The 19,792-nt window shown below is 39.0% G+C and overlaps 1 protein-coding gene and 1 long non-coding RNA gene across 17 annotated transcripts in view; both read right to left on the bottom strand.

Moving 5' to 3' along the window:
- TMEM117 (transmembrane protein 117) overlaps positions 1–19,792 on the bottom strand; it is a 536,620-nt gene that overhangs the window by 299,409 nt on the left and 217,419 nt on the right. The gene's annotated exons all lie outside the window — the stretch shown is intronic.
- On the bottom strand, positions 3,829–18,572 carry LOC309608871. Its single transcript, XR_014233135.1, has 2 exons — positions 8,291–18,572; positions 3,829–7,974 (listed from the first exon to the last, which is right to left on the bottom strand). It is a non-coding gene; the product is annotated as an uncharacterized lncRNA (long non-coding RNA).

The following is a 19,792-nucleotide window of genomic DNA, read 5'->3' as shown; positions in this document are numbered from 1 at the left end:
AATAATATTTTAATAGTCTTTACCTAGGAAAGTTTTTCTCATATCCCTGTCTGTTTGAAAAGGTTTTAATAGTTTCTGAGATTAAGATTTATACAACTAACTCCCTCTCACAGTAATGGTGGCGCTGGCTCCAAAACCTCACTGTTACATATGTGACTTATTATATTATGCTGATGTGATTTTATTAATGGAATTGTGAGACACTGTGCTTCTAATTTACACAGCTTCCAGTAAAGAACCTGCTTGATAAGATTAGAGATTTATTTATTTACTAACTCAGTCAGAAGTTTTGCATTTTGGACTTAACTCCAGCCTCAAAAGAAGTCACAAGGGAGTCATTAACTTTAAAAATAATTATAATCAATAATCATAGAAGCCTCAGATTAGAACCTAGAGAGGTGTCAACAGAAGAAAGCCATTCTACAGCAGAAAGCTAAGATTTATGTTCCAAGGCCATCTAACTATTGATTCTTTACAAATCAATTTCTTTATGTATAAATGGATGATTACAGATCACAGAAGCTTCTGACTCTCAGCGAGAATTATCATAGAGATTTGCACATATTTTTAATACTGCATGGCACAGAAGAACCATAGAAAATGAATTGGGAACAAGAAATGCTAGAACACCATGCATCTAATTAGGATTACATTTAGCTGGGTTAAATCAGGCACAAATATGGTTTGTGATTTCACAAATGTATTGTTTTCAAATTTATAGCCATTAATTGCTTCAGGGACATGACAAATATGACTAAATTAAACAAGTCTTCAAAACCATATATTTACTGGGAACCTACTACATAACATGAAAATGCCAACACAATCAAACATGTTACAATTATGCATTCATAATGTTAGCCCATAAATTATTATGACATAAAGTGCAGTTTAACTATTAAAAACTACTTACCTTTTCATTATACAATTGCAGATCAAGATCAGAAACTAAGTAATTTAGAACAGGAGTTGGCAAACTTTTTCTGTAAAGGGCCAGATAGTAAATATTTTAGGTTTTGTACAGATTGTCCCTGATGCAGCACCTCTACTCCACTATTTCAGCATAAAAGCAGCCACATACAACAGACAATATATGACGGACAATGCATAAATTAATAAGCATGGCTGTAGTCCAATAACACTTTATTTATGGACGTTGAAATTTCATTCATATATACTTTGTGTGTCATGAAATATTATTTTTCTTTTTTTTCAGCCATTTAAAAATGTGAATACCATTCCAGTTATTCAAATTTTCTCCTATGATTCTGTAAATATCTTCTTTGTTTAGTTGGTTGCTAAAAGTTTACCAAAACTTTAATTTTTATTAACTTTAACTTTTTATTAACTTTTTATTAACTTTAACATGAAGAGCATCTTTTAGTTGGTTATTACTAGCAACAGCTAGTGCTTGAAGGGCTGTCAGGACTTGAAAAGATAGAGATGGGTTAAGAGCATTCCAGTGAGGGGGACAAACCTCAGTGGCAATCCACAGCCTGCACAGATTAGAAGACACGTTGGCAATGGAAAAGAGTTTCATTTGTCTAGAGCCAAAGATATACAGAGAAAGCTATTGAAGAATAAGGATAAAGCAAGCAGTAAAAGAACATAGAGCGCATACTAGGGAGTTTAGGTTTCAGAGGTGGTATAGTATGCTGGTTGAAATCACAGATTTTGGAGTCAAACTGCCCATCTCCTGGCTCTGTCACTTACTAGCTGGGTGACTCTGGCTCTCTCTGTTTCAGTTTCCTCATTGATAAATGGAGATGATGATAATGCTAAACTCATAAGAGTATAGTGAAGATTAAGTAAGTTAAGACATGTAGCACCTGGCGTGGAATACGTATTCAATAAATGTTAACTTTATAAAAAAATGAGAAAACCATTCATAGCTGATGGGTCATACCAAAACAGGTAGGATTTGGCCCATGAGCCATAGTTTACTGAACCTGGCTTAGATATAAAGTTATTCTCTTTCAGAAAAGTCTCTTTCTAAAAATTATCATCTTTATGCATGACATTCAAAAAACTTTACTGTGTTTCTAATATGGCTTTAAAAGTTCTAAAACTGGTACCTTGGACAGAATTATCAAACCAGCATATACTTACAGAAGAACTCTTTTATTGCATTTAATTTGAATTCATTTTTAAAAGTACCTCTCTGAGGATGAAGAATATTGTAGTGTCTCCCCTTGGTCTTATAAAATCTTATGTTGAGTTCATCAGATCTGCCTTATTCAAAATATATTGATATATCTTTTAACATTGGAACTGAAACATGTAAAAGCAAAGATATTGTAAGTTGAGTCAAAAGTGCCTTCCCTGTGGTTCATCCAATCACTCATACATTCTTGAGTTGCCCACAGAGTACACCCTCTGCCACAAATGCCTGACCATGGATGAACCAGCTGTGTGTCATAAATGGTATTGAAATGGAATATCCAGCTGAGGAGAGTCGCTTTTCCTACAATCTTAAAGAGCTCTTTGAGGGGGAGACCTTCAAGATGGCAGAAGAGTAGGAAATGGAGATCACCTTCCTCCCCACAAATACATCTACACGTGGAACAACTCCTACAGAACACCTACTGAACGCTGGCAGAAGACCTCAGACTCCCCAAAAGGCAAGAAACTCTCCACGTATCTGGGTAGGGCAAAAGAAAAAAGAAAAGACAGAGACAAAAGAATAGGGACGGGACCTGCACCTCTGGGAGGGAGCTGTGAAGGAGGAAAAGTTTCCACACACTAGGAAGACCCTTCACTGGTGGAGACAGGGGGTGACGGGGGTGGGGGGGGAATCTTTAGAGCCACGGAGGAGAACACAGCAATAGGGGTGCAGAGGGCAAAGCAGAGAGATTCCCACACAGAAAATCGCTGCTGACCAGCACTCACCAGCCCGAGAGGCTTGTCTGCTCACCCGCCGGGGTGGTTGGGGGCTGGGAGCTGAGGCTTGGGCTTCAGAGGTCAGATCCCATGGAGAGTACTGGGGTTGGCTGCGTGAACACAGCCTGAAGGGGGCTAGTGTACCACAGCTGGCTGGGAGGGAGTCTGGGAAAAAGTCTGGACTGACCTAAGAGTCAAGAGACCATTGTCTCAGGGTGCATGAGATGAGGGGATTCAGAGCGTCGCCTAAATGAGCTCCAGAGGTGGGCGTGAGCGCAGCTATCAGCGCAGACACCAGAGACGGGCATGAAATGCTAAGGCTGCTGCCGCCGCCACCAAGAAGCCTGAGTGCAAGCACAGGTCACTATCCACACCTCCCCTCCTGGGAGACTGTTCAGCCTGCCACTGCCAGGCTCCCGTGATCCAGGGACAACTTCCCTGGGAGAACACACGGCCCGCCTCAGGCTGTTGCAACGTCACGCCAGCCTCTGCGGATGAAGGTTTGCCCTGCACTCTGTACCCTTCCCTACCCCCGGCCTGAGTGAGCCAGAGCCCCCTAATAAGCTGCTCCTTTAACCCCATCCTGTCTGGATGGAAACAGACACCCTCAGGTGACCTACATTCAGAGGCGGGGCCAAATCCAAAGCTGAACCCCAGGAGCTGTGTGAACAAAGAAGACAAAGGGAAATCTCTCCCAGCAGCCTCAGGAGCAACCGATTAGATCTCCACAATCAACTTGATTTACCCTGCATCTGTGGAATACTGGAATAGACAACGAATCATCCTGAAATTGAGGGGGTGGACTTTGGGAGCAACTGTAGGTTGGGGTTTGCTTCCTGCATCTAATTTGTTGCTGGTTTTATGTTTATTTTAGTTTAATATTTAGAGTGCACTATCACTGGTAGATTTGTTTACTGATTTGGTTGCTTTCTTCCTTTTTTTAAAAATATATATAGATATATAGATTTTTTTTTTTTTCATTTTTCTCTTTTTGTGAGTATGTATGTGTATGCTTCTTTCTGTGATTTTGTCTGTAGAGCTTTGCTTTTGCCATTTCTCCTAGGGTTCTCTCTGTCCTTCTGTTCTTTATTTTTAGTACAGTTTTTAGCACTTGTTCTCATTGGTGGATTTTTTTTTTTTGGTTTCGGTGCTCTCTTTTTTCTCTTTTTTTTTCCTTTGTTTATTACTTTTAAATTTTTCTATTTCTAATAATTTTTTAATTTTTAAATTTAATAACTTTATTTTATTTTATTATATTTTATTTATTTATTTATTCTCCCTTTTCTTCTGAGCCGTGTGGCTGAGAGGGTCTTGGTGCTCCGGCTGGGTGTCAGGCCTGTGCCTCTGAGGTGGGAGAGCCGAGTTCAGGACATTGGTCTACCCGAGACCTCCTGGCTGCACATAATATCGAACAGCAAAAGCTCTCCCAGAGAACTCCATCTCAACTCTAAGACAAAGCTCCACTCAACAACCATCAAGCTACAGTGCAGGACACCCTATGCCAAACAACTAGCAAGACAGAAACACAACCCCACCCATTAGCAGAGAGCCTGCCTAAAATCATAATAAGGTCACAGACACCCCAAAACACACCACCAGATGCCGTCCTGCCCACCAGAAAGACAAGATCCAGCCTCATCCACCAGAACACAGGTACTAGTCCCCTCCACCAGGAAACCTACACAAGCCACTGAACCAACCTTAGCCACTGGGGACAGACACCAAAAACAACGGGAACTATGAACCTACAGCCTGTGAAAAGGAGACCCCAAACACAGTAAGTTAAGCAAAATGAGAAGACAGAGAAACACAAAGCAGATGAAGGAGCAAGATAAAAACGCACCAGACCAAACAAATCGAGAGGAAATAGGTAGTCTACCTGAAAAAGAATTCAGAGTAATGATAGTAAAGTTGATCCCAAATCTTGGAAACAGAATGGAGAAAATACAAGAAATGGTTAACAAGGACCTAGAAGAACTAAAGAGCAAACAAACAATGATGAACAACACAATAAGTGAAATTAAAAATTCTCTAGAAGGAATCAATAGCAGAATAACTGAGGCAGAAGAATGGATAAGTGACCTGGAAGATAAAATAGTGGAAATAACTCTTACAGAGCAGAATAAAGAAAAAAGAATGAAAAGAAATGAGGACAGTCTCAGAGACCTCTGAGACAACATTAAATGCACCAACATTCGAATTATAGGGGTCCGAGAAGAAGAAGAGAAAAAGAAAGGGACTGAGAAAATATTTGAAGAGATTATAATTGAAAACTTTCCTAATAAGGGAAAGGAAATAGTCAATCAAGTCCAGGAAGGACAGAGAGTCCCATACAGGATATATCCAAGGAGCCACACTCAAAGACACATATTAATCAAACTACCAAAAATTAAATACAAAGAAAAAATATTAAAGCAGCAAGAGAAAAGCAACAAAAAACATACAAGGGCATCCCCATAAGGTTAACAGCTGATCTTTCAGCAGAAACCCTGCAAACCAGAAGGGAGTGGCAGGACATATTTAAAGTGATGAAAGGGAAAAACCTACAACCAAGAATACTCAACCCAGCAAGGATCTCATTCAGTTTCAATGGAGAAATTAAAACCTGTACAGACAAGCAAAAGCTAAGAGAATTCAGCACCACCAAACCAGCTTTACAACAAATGCTAAAGGAACTTCTCTAGGCAGGAAACACAAGAGAAGGAAAAGACCTACAATAACAAACCCAAAACAATTAAGAAAATGGTATTAAGAACAGACATATCGATAATTACCTTAAATGTAAATGGATTAAATGCTCCAGCCAAAAGACATAGACTGACTGAATGGATACAAAAATAAGACCTGTATATATGCTGTCTACAAGAGATCCACTTCAGACCTAGGGACACATACAGACTGAATGTGAGGGGATGGAAAAGATATTCCATGCAAATGGAAATCAAAAGAAAGCTGGAGTAGCAATTCTCATATCAGACAAAATAGACTTTAAAATAAAGACTGTTACAAGAGACAAGGAAGGACACTACATAATGATCAAGGGATCAATCCAAGAAGAAGATACAGCGATTTTAAATATTTATGCACCCAACAAAGGAGCACCTCAATACATAAGGTAAATGCTAACAGCCATAAAAGGGGAAATCAACAGTAACACAATAATAGTAGGGGACTTTAAGACCCCACTTTCACCAATGGACAGATCAACCAAAATGAAAATAAATAAAGAAACACAAGCTTTAAATGATACATTAAAAAAGATGAACTTAATTGATATTTATAGGACATTCCATCCAAAAACAACAGAGTACACTTTCTTCTCAAGTGCTCATGGAACATTCTCCAGGATAGATCATATCTTGGGTAACAAATAAAGCCTTGGTAAATTTAAGAATATTGAAATAGTATCAAGTATCTTTTCCAACCACAATGCTATGAGACTAGATATCAATACAGGAAAACATTTGTAAAATACAAACACATGGAGGCTAAACAGTACACTACTTAATAACCAAGAGATCACTGCAGAAATCAAAGAGGAAATCAAAAAATACCTAGGAACAAATGACAATCAAAACACGATGACCCAAAACCTATGGGATGCAACAAAAGCAGTTCTAAGAGGGAAGTTTATAGCAATACAATCCTACCGCAAAAAAAAGAAACATCTCAAATAAAGAACCTAACTGTACACCTAAAACAATTAGAGAAAGAAGAAGAAAAACCCCCCAAATTTAGCAGAAGGAAAGAAATCATAAAGATCAGATCAGAAATAAATGAAAAAGAAAGGAAAGAAACAATAGCAAAAATCAATAAAACTAAAAGCTGGTTCTTTGAGAAGAGAAACAAAATTGATAAACCATTAACCAGACTCATCAGAAAAAAAGGGAGAAGACTCAAATCAGTAGAATTAGAAATGAAAAAGGACAAGTAACAACTGACACTGCAGAAATACAAAGGATCATGAGAGATTACTGCAAGAAACTATATGCCAATAAAATGGACAACCTGGAAGAAATGGACAAATTCTTAGAAAAGCACAACCTTCTGAGACTGAACCAGGAAGAAATAGAAAATGTAAACAGACCAATCAGAAGCATGGAAATTAAGACTGTGATTAAAAACTTTCCAACAAACAATTGCCCAGGACCAGATGGCTTCACAGGAAAATTCTATCAAACATTTAGAGAAGAGCTAGCACCTATCCTTCTCAAACTCTTTTGCAATATAGCAGAGGGAGGAACACTCCCAAACTCATTCTACGAGGCCACCAACACCCTGATACCAAAACCAGAAAAAGATGTCACAAAGAAAGAAAACCACAGGCAAATATCACTGATGAACATAGATGCAAAAATCCTCAACAAAATACTAGCAAACAGAATCCAACAGCACATTGAAAGGATCATACTCCATGATCAAGTGGGGTTTATCCCAGGAATGCAAGGATTCTTCAATATGCACAAATGAATCAATGTGATAAACCATATTAACAAAATGAAGGAGAAAAACCATATGATCATCTCAGTAGATGCAGAAAAAGTTTTTGACAAAATTCAACACCCATTTATGATAAAAACTCTCCAGAAAGCAGGCATAGAGGGAACCTACCTCAACATAATAAAGGCCATATATGACAAACCCACAGCCAACATTGTTCTCGATGGTGAAAAACTGAAACCATTTCCTCTAAGATCAGGAACAAGACAAGGTTGCCCACTCTCACCACTATTATTCAACATAGTTTTGGAAGTTTTAGCCACAGCAATCAGAGAAGAAAAAGAAATAAAAGGAATCCAAATCAGAAAAGAAGAAGTAAAGCTGTCACTGTTTGCAGATAACGTGATACTATACATAAAGAATCCTAAAGATGCAACCAGAAAACTATTAGAGCTAATCAATGAATTTGGTAAAGTAGCAGGATACAATATTAATGCACAGAAATCTCTTGCATTCCAATACACTAATGATGAAAAATCTGAAAGAGAAATTAAGGAAACACTCCCATTTACCGTTGCAACAAAAAGAATAAAATACCTAGGAATAAACCTCCCTAAGGAGACAAAAGACCTGCATGCAGAAAACTATAAGACACTGAGGAGGGCTTCCCTGGTGGCGCAGTGGTTGAGAGTCTGCCTGCCGATGCGGGGGACACGAGTTCGAGCCCTGGTCTGGGAGGATCCCACGTGCCGCGGAGCGACTGGGCCCGTGAGCCACGATTGCTGAGCCTGCGCGTCTGGAGCCTGTGCTCCGCAACAAGAGAGGCCGCGATGGTGAGAGGCCCGTGCACTGCGATGAGGAATGGCCCCCACTTGCCGCAACTGGAGAGGGCCCTCACACAGAAATGAGGACCCAACACAGCCATAAATAAATAAATAAATAAATAAAATATTTAAAAAAAAAAAGACACTGAGGAAAAAAATTAAAGATGATACCAACAGATGGAGAGATATACCATGTTCGTGGATTGGAAGAATCAACATTGTGAAAATGACTCTACTACCCAAAGCAATCTACAGATTCAATGCAATCCCTATCAATCTACCACTGCCATTTTTCACAAAACTAGAACAAAAAATTTCACAATCTGTATGGAAACACAAAAGACCCCGAATAGCCAAAGCAATGTTGAGAAAGAAAATCAGAGCTGGAGAAATCAGGCTCCCGGGCTTCAGACTATACTACAAAGCTACAGTAATCAAGACAATATGGTACTGGCACAAAAACAGAAATATAGATCAATGGAACAGGATAGAAAGCCCAGAGATAAACCCACACACATAGGGTCACCTTTTTTTTTGATAAAGGAGACAAGAATATACAATGGAGAAACGACAGCCTCTTCAATAAGTGGTGCTTGGAAAACTGGACAGCTACATGTAAAAGAATGAAATTAGAGCACTTCCTAACACCATACACAAAAATAAACTCAAAATGGATTAAAGGCCTAAATGCAAGGGCAGACTCTCTAAAAACTCTTAGAGGAAAACATAGGCAGAACACTCTATGACAGAAATTACAGCAAGATCCTTTTTGACCCACCTCCTACAAAGATAGAAATAAAAACAAAAATAAACAAATGGGACCTAATGAAACTTAAAATCTTTTGCACAGCAAAGGAAAACATAAAAAGACAAAAAGAAAAGCCTCAGAATGGGAGAAAATATTTGCAAATGAAGCAACTGACAAAGGATTAATCTCCAAAATTTACAAGCAGCTCATGCAGCTCAATATCAAAAAAACAAACAGTACAATCCAGAAATGGGCAGAAGACTTAAATAGACATTTCTCCAAAGAAGATATACAGATTGCCAACAAACACATGAAAGGATGCTCAACATCACTAATCATTAGAGAAATGTAAATCAAAACTACAATGAGGTATCACCTCACACCAGTCAGAATGGCCATCATCAAAATACCTACATACAATAAATGCTGGAGAGGGTGTGGAGAAAAGGGAACCCTCTTGCACTGTCGGTGGGAATGTAAATTGACACAGCCACTATGGAGAACGGTATGGAGGTTCTTTAAAAAACTACAAATAGAACTACCATACGACCCAGCAATCCCACTACTGGGCATATACCCTGAGAAAACCATAATTCAAAAAGTCATGTACCACATGCTCATTGCAGCTCTATTTACAATAGCCAGGACATGGAAGCAACCTAAGTGTCCATCGACAGACGAATGGATAAAGAAGATGTGGCACATATATTCAATGGAATACTACTCAGCCATAAAAAGAAATGAAATTGAGTTATTTGTAGTGAGGTGGATGGACCTAGAGTCTGTCATACAGAGTAAAGTTAGTCAGAAAGAGAAAAACAAATACCGTATGCTAACACATATATATGGAATCAAAAAGAAAAAAAAAATGGTTCTGAAGAACCTAGGGGCAGGACAGGAATAAAGACGCAGACGTAGAGAATGGACTTGAGGACACAGGGAGGGGTGAGGGTAAGCTGGGATGAAGTGAGAGAGTGGCATGGACATATATACACTACCAAATGTAAAATAGATAGCTAGTGGGAAGCAGCCACATAGCACAGGGAGATCAGGTTGGTGCTTTGTGTCCACCTAGAGGGGTGGGATAGGGAGGGTGGGAGGGAGATGCAAGAGGGAGGAGATATGGGGATATATGTATATGTATAGCTGATTCACTTTGTTATAAAGCAGAAACTAACATGCCATTGTAAAGCAATTATACTCCAATAAAGATGTTCTAAAAAAAAAAGAGCTCTTTCATATGTGTTGCATGACATCTATTCTCAGCCAGCTCATCCACTTTCTATTATTTGATATGGTTTTAGTACCTTCTACAAGAAATCAGATAATTCTGTGGGATCTTAAATGCTTATGGATAGTTGGCAGATCTCTCTGCTCCAGAGGAATGCTCCTGCAAAACATTAGCTGAAGCAAAAAAAAAAGGGCTAATAGTATGAAAATGTCTTTTAAACAAATGGTGTTTCCTTTATTAAAATTAAACATTTCAAATAATTACATTTACTTTTTCTGAGTTTTTATCAACACATAACTTATGATTATTTACTTCCTATAATTTTCCTTTCTGAATTTCGTCCCTTGATTTTACATTTCTTTTGAATTACTTGTTTATAGGAAATGTCAAGGAATTATTGGGGGTTTTGTCCCTCAAGTTTCTTTGGATTTGTGTACTGTAAGTATAACAACATATTTCAGTATCAGGGAATTTCTAAAGCTATGTCTTTGAGAAGAATATATTTTTTATGAATAATAAATTTAAGATATGTACCAGGAACCTGGAATTGTCGGCAAATGGAATAATAAAATAGTGCTGTTTCCGCATAGCACAGGAGATCAGCTCAGTGCTTTGTGACCACCTAGAGGGGTGGGATAGGGAAGGTGGGAGGGAGACGCAAGAGGGAGGGGATATGGGGATATATGTATACATATAGCTGATTCACTTTGTTATACAGCAGAAACTAACACACCATTGTAAAGCAATTATACTCCAATAAAGATGTTAAAAAATAAAATAAAAATGAAATAGTGCTGTTTGTTTAGTTTGAAGTACTCTGCCAAAATCATGAAGCAGTAACATTTTGCCTCTTTTTCAAGATACGACTGCAAGTGAAATTATCTTAATGTTTCTAAGTTGTTCTTAGAAGGTAAACCTTAATTTAAAAAAAAATGCTTAGAACATAATTTAGTAATTTAGCAGATGGTATTTGAAAATGAGAGCAAAACCCTACAGGAGTCATTCCCTTCCAATCAACATAAAGGTGCAGTGAATTAACCAAGCTCAGGGCTGAAGTGTGACATTGTATCTGGTCACTTAAAGGGCTAGAAAGTGTATAGTTCAAGCCATTGTCTGCGTTTCTAAGTAATAAATGTAGCTCAGACCATTCCAAAGTAAGCCCCCCAAAAAGTCTTTTGGTAAATATTCTCACATAGGCTATAAACCAAAATGGTTCAAACATTAAAGGAAAACAAAGCTCTCTAAGTTTCGCAAAAATTCAGAGCAGAGTTCTTGACCTGTTTGCAGCAAGTTGTACCTGTGGAAATGCCAGCTTCAGAGTAGCCTAGTAAAGAAACAGGTTAGGAGGGAGATATAAACGTGACTCATTTGAGCAACTGCTCTAATGAACACTTTCCACTGCCTTCAGCAGGTTAAGAATATCAAAGCTTCATTCCTGCTGAGCATGCCTGGATATCTTCTATTTAACTCCCTGGGAACTTGTTGTAATGTCTCCTGGTGAGTATAAGCCAGTGCTACATTCTGTAGTTGCCAGCTGGTAGGAGCAAAAACACCTGGGCAAGGTACTTGTTAAATGGCATATTTCTTCTCCATGGCAGGCACTGCAGACTGAGAAATCTGCTTCTTAGTGCTGCGTTTTTTAAAGTACATTGTACAAAGTGTCAAACCAATAGTTTAAGTCGCGTCTTTACTTTGGTTCCTAGAAGTGGGTGGTGGATTTTATTTTTGTTGTCATTGTCTCCTCCACTGGGCTAACCATTTTACAACTTGCTACAGTGAATCCACAGTCAGCTCTTTATCCATCACTCATCTCAATAACAAAGTTCAACTGCTAAGAAGACAACTCTTTTTATCCATGCATTACCAAAAATCAACATATTTTTGTGGACACTGATTACTCAAATACATTGAGTATCGGCTACTTGGGAATATGTGCTGATTTGCTATCCATATTTAATTCTACCGTATAAACGTAGGCTCATGAACAGAATCCTTCACTTGCATACTAAATGGGCTTCAACTTCATGAGCCATGAGGTGTGAGCAAGAAATAAAAACCTTCCTAAACACCACAGGAATAATCCGTTATTATTTTTTATAAAGAAGGGATGAATTAGTAACATTTTTATTGAGTTGTTGTTTTTCCTTGCTTTTGCTGTTCAGATTATGATTTGCTAGAAAGTTATATTGCCTTATATATAATTGAAATACAATTATTCCCAACATTAATTAATAGTAATAAAGGAGGCTCATTTGTCGAGGTAACCTTTATGTCACAGACCACACTAACTCAGAATACAACACAGGTCTTAATTCTATCAACAACCCACCTTTCTCCGATGCCTCTTCCTCACTAGCTTTTAAAGTACCTCTAGCCCTTTACAAAATCCATTCCAATTATTTCTCAGAGCGTTCAGAAAATTTCTCACCTGTGTTTTTAATACAGTGCCTAAGGAACCACCTGATGCCCGCCATTCTCCCCCTCTTCCTCCCATGATGACGTCAGTTCATTTTTGTGGTGGTGGTAGTGGTGGTGGGTGTATCTGCTGCTTGGCTCTCTGAGGCCCTTTAGAACCTCAGAGGGAACTTTGCCAGCACTGCCGGCACTGCCACTGGCACTCAGCCAATGCCAGTCCACCAAGCTACGGTGCCGATGCCATGATGCCAGCACCAACATGGTGGGACCACAGCCCAGCTTTGCTGAAGTAAAGAGAAACTTCCCTAATCTTCATGTCGTACTACGTGATGGTGTTTCCATACACGTTTGCCTTGTGCTTCTAATGTCTCCTAGATATCCTCATTTAAAAGAGCACTTTTATTTGCCCACTTCCCACCCATGGCACATGCCCACCGCTAGCTAAACCAACAGACACGGAGAGGAGTGAATACCACATGATGGTCAAGTTCAACCTTCCTTTTTAATGAATTAAACAGTTTGGGTTAAGTTCATTGCCTGACTCAACCTTCCTGCTGGCATATCCTTTCCTAAGAGGATCCTATGCACCCTAAGATGAAGAAAAATGTCACTATCCCTGTTTTATAAATGAATAAAACAAATTAGAAACAAGACCTGTTACATAATTTGAGGCCTAGTGCAAAATGAAAATGTAAGGCTTCTTGTTCAAAAAATACTACAAATTTCAAGATAGGGATAGCAGAGCATTAAACCAAGGGCAGAGTCCTCCTGAGCACCAGGCCCTGTGTAACTGCATAGACCACACATCCTTGAAGCCAGCCCTGCACAGAGAAGTGAAGTAACTTGCCCAAAGTCACACAGCTACTGCATGCCTGAATAGGGATTTGAAAACAGAGGTCTGACTATAGCCAGCACTATGTTCCCAGATTCAAGGTCACCAGCTCCCCTATTCCTCATGCAACATCACCATCACTCTTCAGATGTGCCCAGTCTTGACCAAAACCTAATGAGAGAGCCTAGCTTAGGTTCAAGATGGGAATCACAAAGTAACCCTAGTCTAGTTTCTTACATAGAGACAAGGTTACCAGTGAGCCACTTTAAGAAATCAGCATTACCTATACATATATCCCCTCCCTCTTGGACCTTCCTCCTACCCACCTCCAATCCCACCCATCTAGGTCATCATAGAGCACTGAGCTGAGCTCCCTATGCTATACCACATGTTCCCACTAGCTATCTATTTTACACATGGTAGTGTATTTATGTCAAACCTAATCTCCCAATTTATCCCACCCTCCCTTCCCCCCACCATGTCCACAGGTCTGTTCTCTACGTCTGCGTCTCTATTCCTGCTCTGCAAATAGGTTCACCTGTACCATGTTTCTAGATTCCACATATATGCATTAATATATGATATTTTTCTCTTTCTGACTTACTTCGCTCTGTATGACAGACTCTAGGTATACATATAGCTGATTCACTTCGTTGTACAGCGGAAACTAACACACACTGTAAAGCAATTATACTCCAATAAAAAAAAAAAGAAAGAAAAAGAAAAAGGTCTAGCACATTAAAAAAAAGAAATCAGCATTTATCACCACGGAAAAAGCACAAGGCAAGGGTAAATTGAAAACACGCAATTTCTGAGAAAATTGAATGGACCTTTGGAGTAAAGAAGAAATGGACTAAGAAAAAATAATGCATGAGTGTACATGGATAATAGCTTGCATCCCTTTCCATTTTTTGTTCTAAATTAACTCAGAGTAAGGGATGCTCCCATGTTCTGAAGGATTCCAGGAAGAGAGACTTCAACCTTCATGGAGAGGTTCAGTTTCCCTCTTCCTCTGAAATTCTCTTGCTGTTTCTGAGACACTGTGAATTATTTTAAGAATCACAATTTTTACTTAAATGCAGTTATTATATATCTTTCTGCTTTAATACCAGAACTGTCAACGTATATTCTGATAAAATCCCAAGTCAGATGGATCTGGAATTAAAGCCTCATTTATATCTATTACTTACTGGCAATGAAGCCTTGAGGAATTTATATCTCTCTGAGCTTTATATCTAGGACTGAGTGAGATGATGCCTAACAAATAAGCATTCAATAACTATTTATTTTCATTTCTTTCTTTTATGTTAAACACTTAACTTTTCTCATAGCATTTGCATGACTGAGCCTTTCTAAGCTTGTTTTTATAGGATCTATGAATTTATTTCCGATATTAACTAAGAAATGACTAATGATGTATATTTAATAAATAAGAACTATCATTATGCTGCCCATATATTCCAATTTACCCAACCCAAGTTGACACTCATCTCAGCTTAGTTATTAATAAAAATTCCCTTTTTATTCTCAGAAGTGTCCCCTTTTGGATGATAGATTTTATGATCACCCTGGCTATAATGCAACTGGTATAACTTCAAAAGTTACCCATCCTCCCATTCCAGATAAGTTGTTTTTAACAAAAATCATTTTTGTTTATGACTTTGAATGCAAAATCAGTCAGAAAACAGAGAAATCACATTCATTCCTCAACACATGTTTAATTGGCACTTGCTTCCTATAACCCCTGTTAGGCACGAGAAGGCAATAAAAATGAAAACAAAAAGCTCTATCATTCGTTTTTTCTTGTCTTGTATTTTTTTTTTCTTGCCTTTCCAAAATGGCTCATGGACCAGAAACTTTATTAAGAACCATGTTCCTACATTAAAATAATCACACATCCTTTCATTTTCCCTTACAGAAATAATTGTTCTTTTTCTTCTATCGCTTACATTTTCGATATTTCTCGATTCGCGTAGCTCAAAATAGAGAACGGCACACTGAAGATCGATTTGCAAATAGAGTCAGAGGGCGGCGTCAAAGGTGGTGTCAGGCTGTGTCTACACCACATGGTCATGGTCAGGAGTGGCTCCCAGGGAGGTCCCTTCCAACAACTCTCCTTGCTCCCATCTCCAACAGCTCTTGGTGCTGCTCTGACCAATCTGGTGCTCATCGCACTGCCTTGCTTTTCACCTTTAAATATAAAGACATATCTGTGTCCCCACCTATACTATAAGCTCCTTGAGCACATTTGAAAAACCTCAACAATAATAGTAACTGAAATTTACTAAATATTAAATATGTGCCAAATGCTTTACATTCTTTACTTATTTACTCTTCAGAAAGAGCCTCTAAAGTATACTTTATAGATTTTTTTAAAAATGAGGCTGAAAGGAGAGAAGCAACTCTTGCCTGGGTTCACCCCACTAACAGGAATCAAAAGCCAAATGTGACCCAGAATCAGTTTGACTCTTAAGTCTATGCTGTTAGCACTGTTCTTCTTTACGTGACCTCAAAATACACAGAGTTTTCTGGGCAACAGGCATAGTAATAAATTCTCAAGAGTAATTTATTTATTCATATGTTTAAATAAGCTTATAATACAGAATAGGTAAGCAAATTTTAAAGGTTTCCAACAGGAAACCAAAGACAATGTGGTTTTCTAAATCAGTTCTTTTAACTATAAATTATTTCTCGGCCTAGCACCTGGCACACACCTGACAAACAATAGACACTCAATAAACATTTGTTGAATGAAGGAACAAACTTATATTCAAGACTACAGCCTTGGAACTTTTGTTCTGTTTTATTCTTTGTGTTGCCAGGCTGAGCTCTCTATTTAAAATAAAGCCCCTGCTCAGCCTGAGCCCAACATCAGGTCTGAGTGACATCCAGGGGAACTGAACTCTTGGTCTCAATGCAGGTCTGGTGAATTTGGCCAGAGAGGTGAGAACCTATCACAAAAGTAACTCAGAGCCCAGGAACCTAATTCTTGTCAGAAAAAGGCAAGAGACAAAAAAATACCTTCTCTACTAAGGATTCAGAAAGAAAGAAGCAATGGGGATGTGAAGTCTGTTAGTGACAAGAGCAGTATTTTTAGCTTCCTCTGAGACTCTCTTCTAGTGTGTCTGGCTGTGTGAGGGAAATAAAAAAAAAAAATTATAGAATCAAATTAAGGGGGAAAAATAATAAACATGGTGTACATTTCCCTCTTTATATATACATATTTTAATTTCTGTAATCTTACCTAGGAAGGGGTTTCTCTGCTTCTTCTATACCTTCTCTAAGTTCTCAAAGTCTTGGAATAAATGGGAAAAGTCTCTATTGGAGAAAATCTGTTTATCTTCATTCATGAGCAGTACATCAATCTGTTTTCTCCCAACTCCTGGATGTGAAGCCGGAAGGCTCCTGAATTCTTGGTGCAGTTCTGACTACTGAATTTCAATTTTGAGCAATATTTGTCTAAATGTCTTTTGCAGAGAACCTGCATAAAAGTCATCTGGATACTTACCAGGTGCGGATTCCCAGACTCTGCCTCACCCCTACTTAACCAGAACCTCTGGGTTGGAGCCCAGGAATGTACATTTTAAAAGAAACTCCTTCAACGATTTTCAAGCACATAGATATTTGAGAACCAACCACACTGACCTTGAACCAGGCCATAACAAATCCCATTTATAGGATATCTCTGGTATTACCTGTTTCTGAATTCAGTCCCTGAGACTTTCTAGAATTTTATCACCTTTCCTAATTTTTCCCTAGAGTTCTTTTGTGTGTGTGTGTTTGTTTTTCGCTAGAGTGTTTAGGACGCAGAAAGCTGTTAGTATTTAACTGAGTAAAACATGCTTGGATCTAAAACCCGGTTTTCAATTGCTTATTGGGTGTAACTTTAAGTAATTTAATTAGATTTCAGTTTCTTTACCTGTAAAACAGAAATAGTAATAAAAATAGTAACATTTCACGTTTTTTTGAAAGGATTAAATGCAGTTTGCATTCTCAGTATCATATATAAGTTAAAATTTCCATTCCTTATAATTTTTTACATTTTTATTCCTAAACTTAGGGGCTTGCTGTGTTTTTTCATAGCCAAGTCGGAGCCTTAGGGCATTAATTATTTTGGTCCCAAGGTCGCTTGGATAAAACAACATCAGTCTTGTGAAAGGGAAGGGTGAATGCACACCTGGACAGAAGATGGATCTAAAGCTGAAGAGCTACACCCACCAGCCCCTCTTAGCTGCATCCACTCTGAGACAGGAGGAAAAATCTCGTCTGACACAGAGCGCAGCTGTTCTGCTTCTCAGAGCCACTTGGAAACCCAGCTTCAGGCACATCTTATAGAAATAGTAAACCACAGATTTAGTCAAGAGACAAAGGGCAATTGTTACTTTTATAAAATAATTATACAATTCATAATGTTAATTAAAAGATACTTCCTTTACAGAGAGAGCTCTTCTGGTGCATTTTAAATGTTTCTGCCAGAAAAACATTCAATCCATGAATTTTCAGCAACTCTTCCACCGGGTCACAGGCCCGATGGATGACTCCGCCTCTTTCATCCCCAGAATAATGCTTTTCTTTACTCCTTGGTTTCTGTGTTGCCTCAAGGAGCTCAGACCTCAGGTAACCAGAAAACAGGCCACAGAGGACTGTAGTCCCCAAGCCTTCCGAGAGAGCAGGAGCCTTCTATTAGCCTCTCATTTACTGGAGGAGGCTGCATGCATGTGGTAATGCATCAGCTAGGGAGAGAAGCCAGGCTTTTCACATGATTCTAAAGTTAGGTGCCAGGAAATAATGAATGAGAGTCAGTGACATCTTTTCTTGTCCCTGACCTGTCACTAAACTACCAGTGAGGCAGGCATTTCTGGGTCTTGACTTTCTCATCTTTCCAATGGAGCTTAATACCCCTTCCTTGCCTTCCCCCAAAGGATTACTATAGGACCCAAATGAGAAAATGTACATCAAAGAGCCTGGTAAATTGATAAAGCAACACAGATAAAATGGTTTCGCGATTGTCAGACACTGTAGGTTAACTGACCTAGCACCCATCCCCAACTCCTTTTCCTGCCTCTCCGTAGAGGCCAAGAAAACAAATATTATAACTTTTTCATCCTCTCTTACAGAAAGAATAGCCTGTTACACAAAGGTAGAGATTTCCGGGGCTTCCCTGGTGGTACACTGGTTGAGAATCTGCCTGCCAATGCAGGGGACATGAGTTCGAGCCCTGGTCTGGGAAGATCCCACCTGCCGCGGAGCAGCTGGCCCCGTGAGCCACAACTACTGAGCCTGCGCGTCTGGAGCCTGTGCTCCGCAACGAGAGGCCGCGATGGTGAGAGGCCCGCGCACCGCGATGAAGAGTGGCCCCCGCTTGCCACAACTAGAGAAAGCCCTCGCACAGAAACGAAGACCCAACACAGTCATAAATAAATTAAATAAATAAATAAATAAATAAAGCATGACACAAATTAAGCAATGTGAATACCATCAAGCTTTAAAAAAAAAAAAAAAAAAAAGATAGAGATTTCCAGGTAGAGGTGGCTAGTGTTGCCTTTCCTTCCTCCTTTTTTCCCTGAACAAAGATGTGATGACTTTGTTCTATGCTGTAATAGACAGCCACACTATAACCAGGAGGCAAAGAGCACAGGAGGAAAGCCAGTAGGTGGGGGATGGTAGAAAAGAAAGATAAAAAGAGCCTGAGTCTATGATGGTAAAACGGAAATGTTGAACCAGTTCCAGAAATCTCCTGTATTAAAAACAAATATAAGGAAATGAATGCCCTATTCATTTAAACTACTATTAGATACTCTGTGTCTTGCAGCCACATGTGTTCCTAACTGAGACAATGATAGAAGCCAGAATAATCCTTTTTAAAACTTAAGTTGGGTCATGTCGCTCCTTTGCTTCTAAACGCCCCCAATGACCCCCTACCTCACTTAGTATAGGCACTCTTCCCAAGACCCAAAAAGGCCCTACACACACTGCCTCTTGTGAACGCCTGGACCTCATCGCCTGCCATTTTCCCCTGACTAGGTCTACTCCTTGGTCTTGACTTAACACACCAGGTACACTCCTACCTCAAGCCTTTTTTATTTTCTTTACTGTTTTCTCAGCCTGGAATGTTCCTCCCCATCGATATCTGCCAGGCTCACTCCCTTTCTTTCGCCAGGTCTTTGCTAAAATGTTACCTTTCAGTGAGGCCTTTCTGCTAACCCAATATCAAATTGCAAAAAGTCCCCCTTCCTAGCCCTGTTTTACTTATCCACATAACTTTTAAAATTAATACAGCTCCCTATATTTCCTGAAAACTATAGGTTTCATTCAAAAAGCTGAGTTAATACCTGAGGGCTTATACTTTTCTGAGTTGTAAAAAGATTAACACCATTTTTTAAAATTATTATTTATGCCATGACAACATCCAAAACAAAGAT

The sequence above is a fragment of the Balaenoptera borealis genome (genome assembly GCF_965194805.1).
Source record: "Balaenoptera borealis genome assembly, chromosome: 13".
Taxonomy (NCBI): domain Eukaryota; kingdom Metazoa; phylum Chordata; class Mammalia; order Artiodactyla; family Balaenopteridae; genus Balaenoptera; species Balaenoptera borealis.
This window is presented reverse-complemented; position numbering and strand designations above follow the sequence as displayed.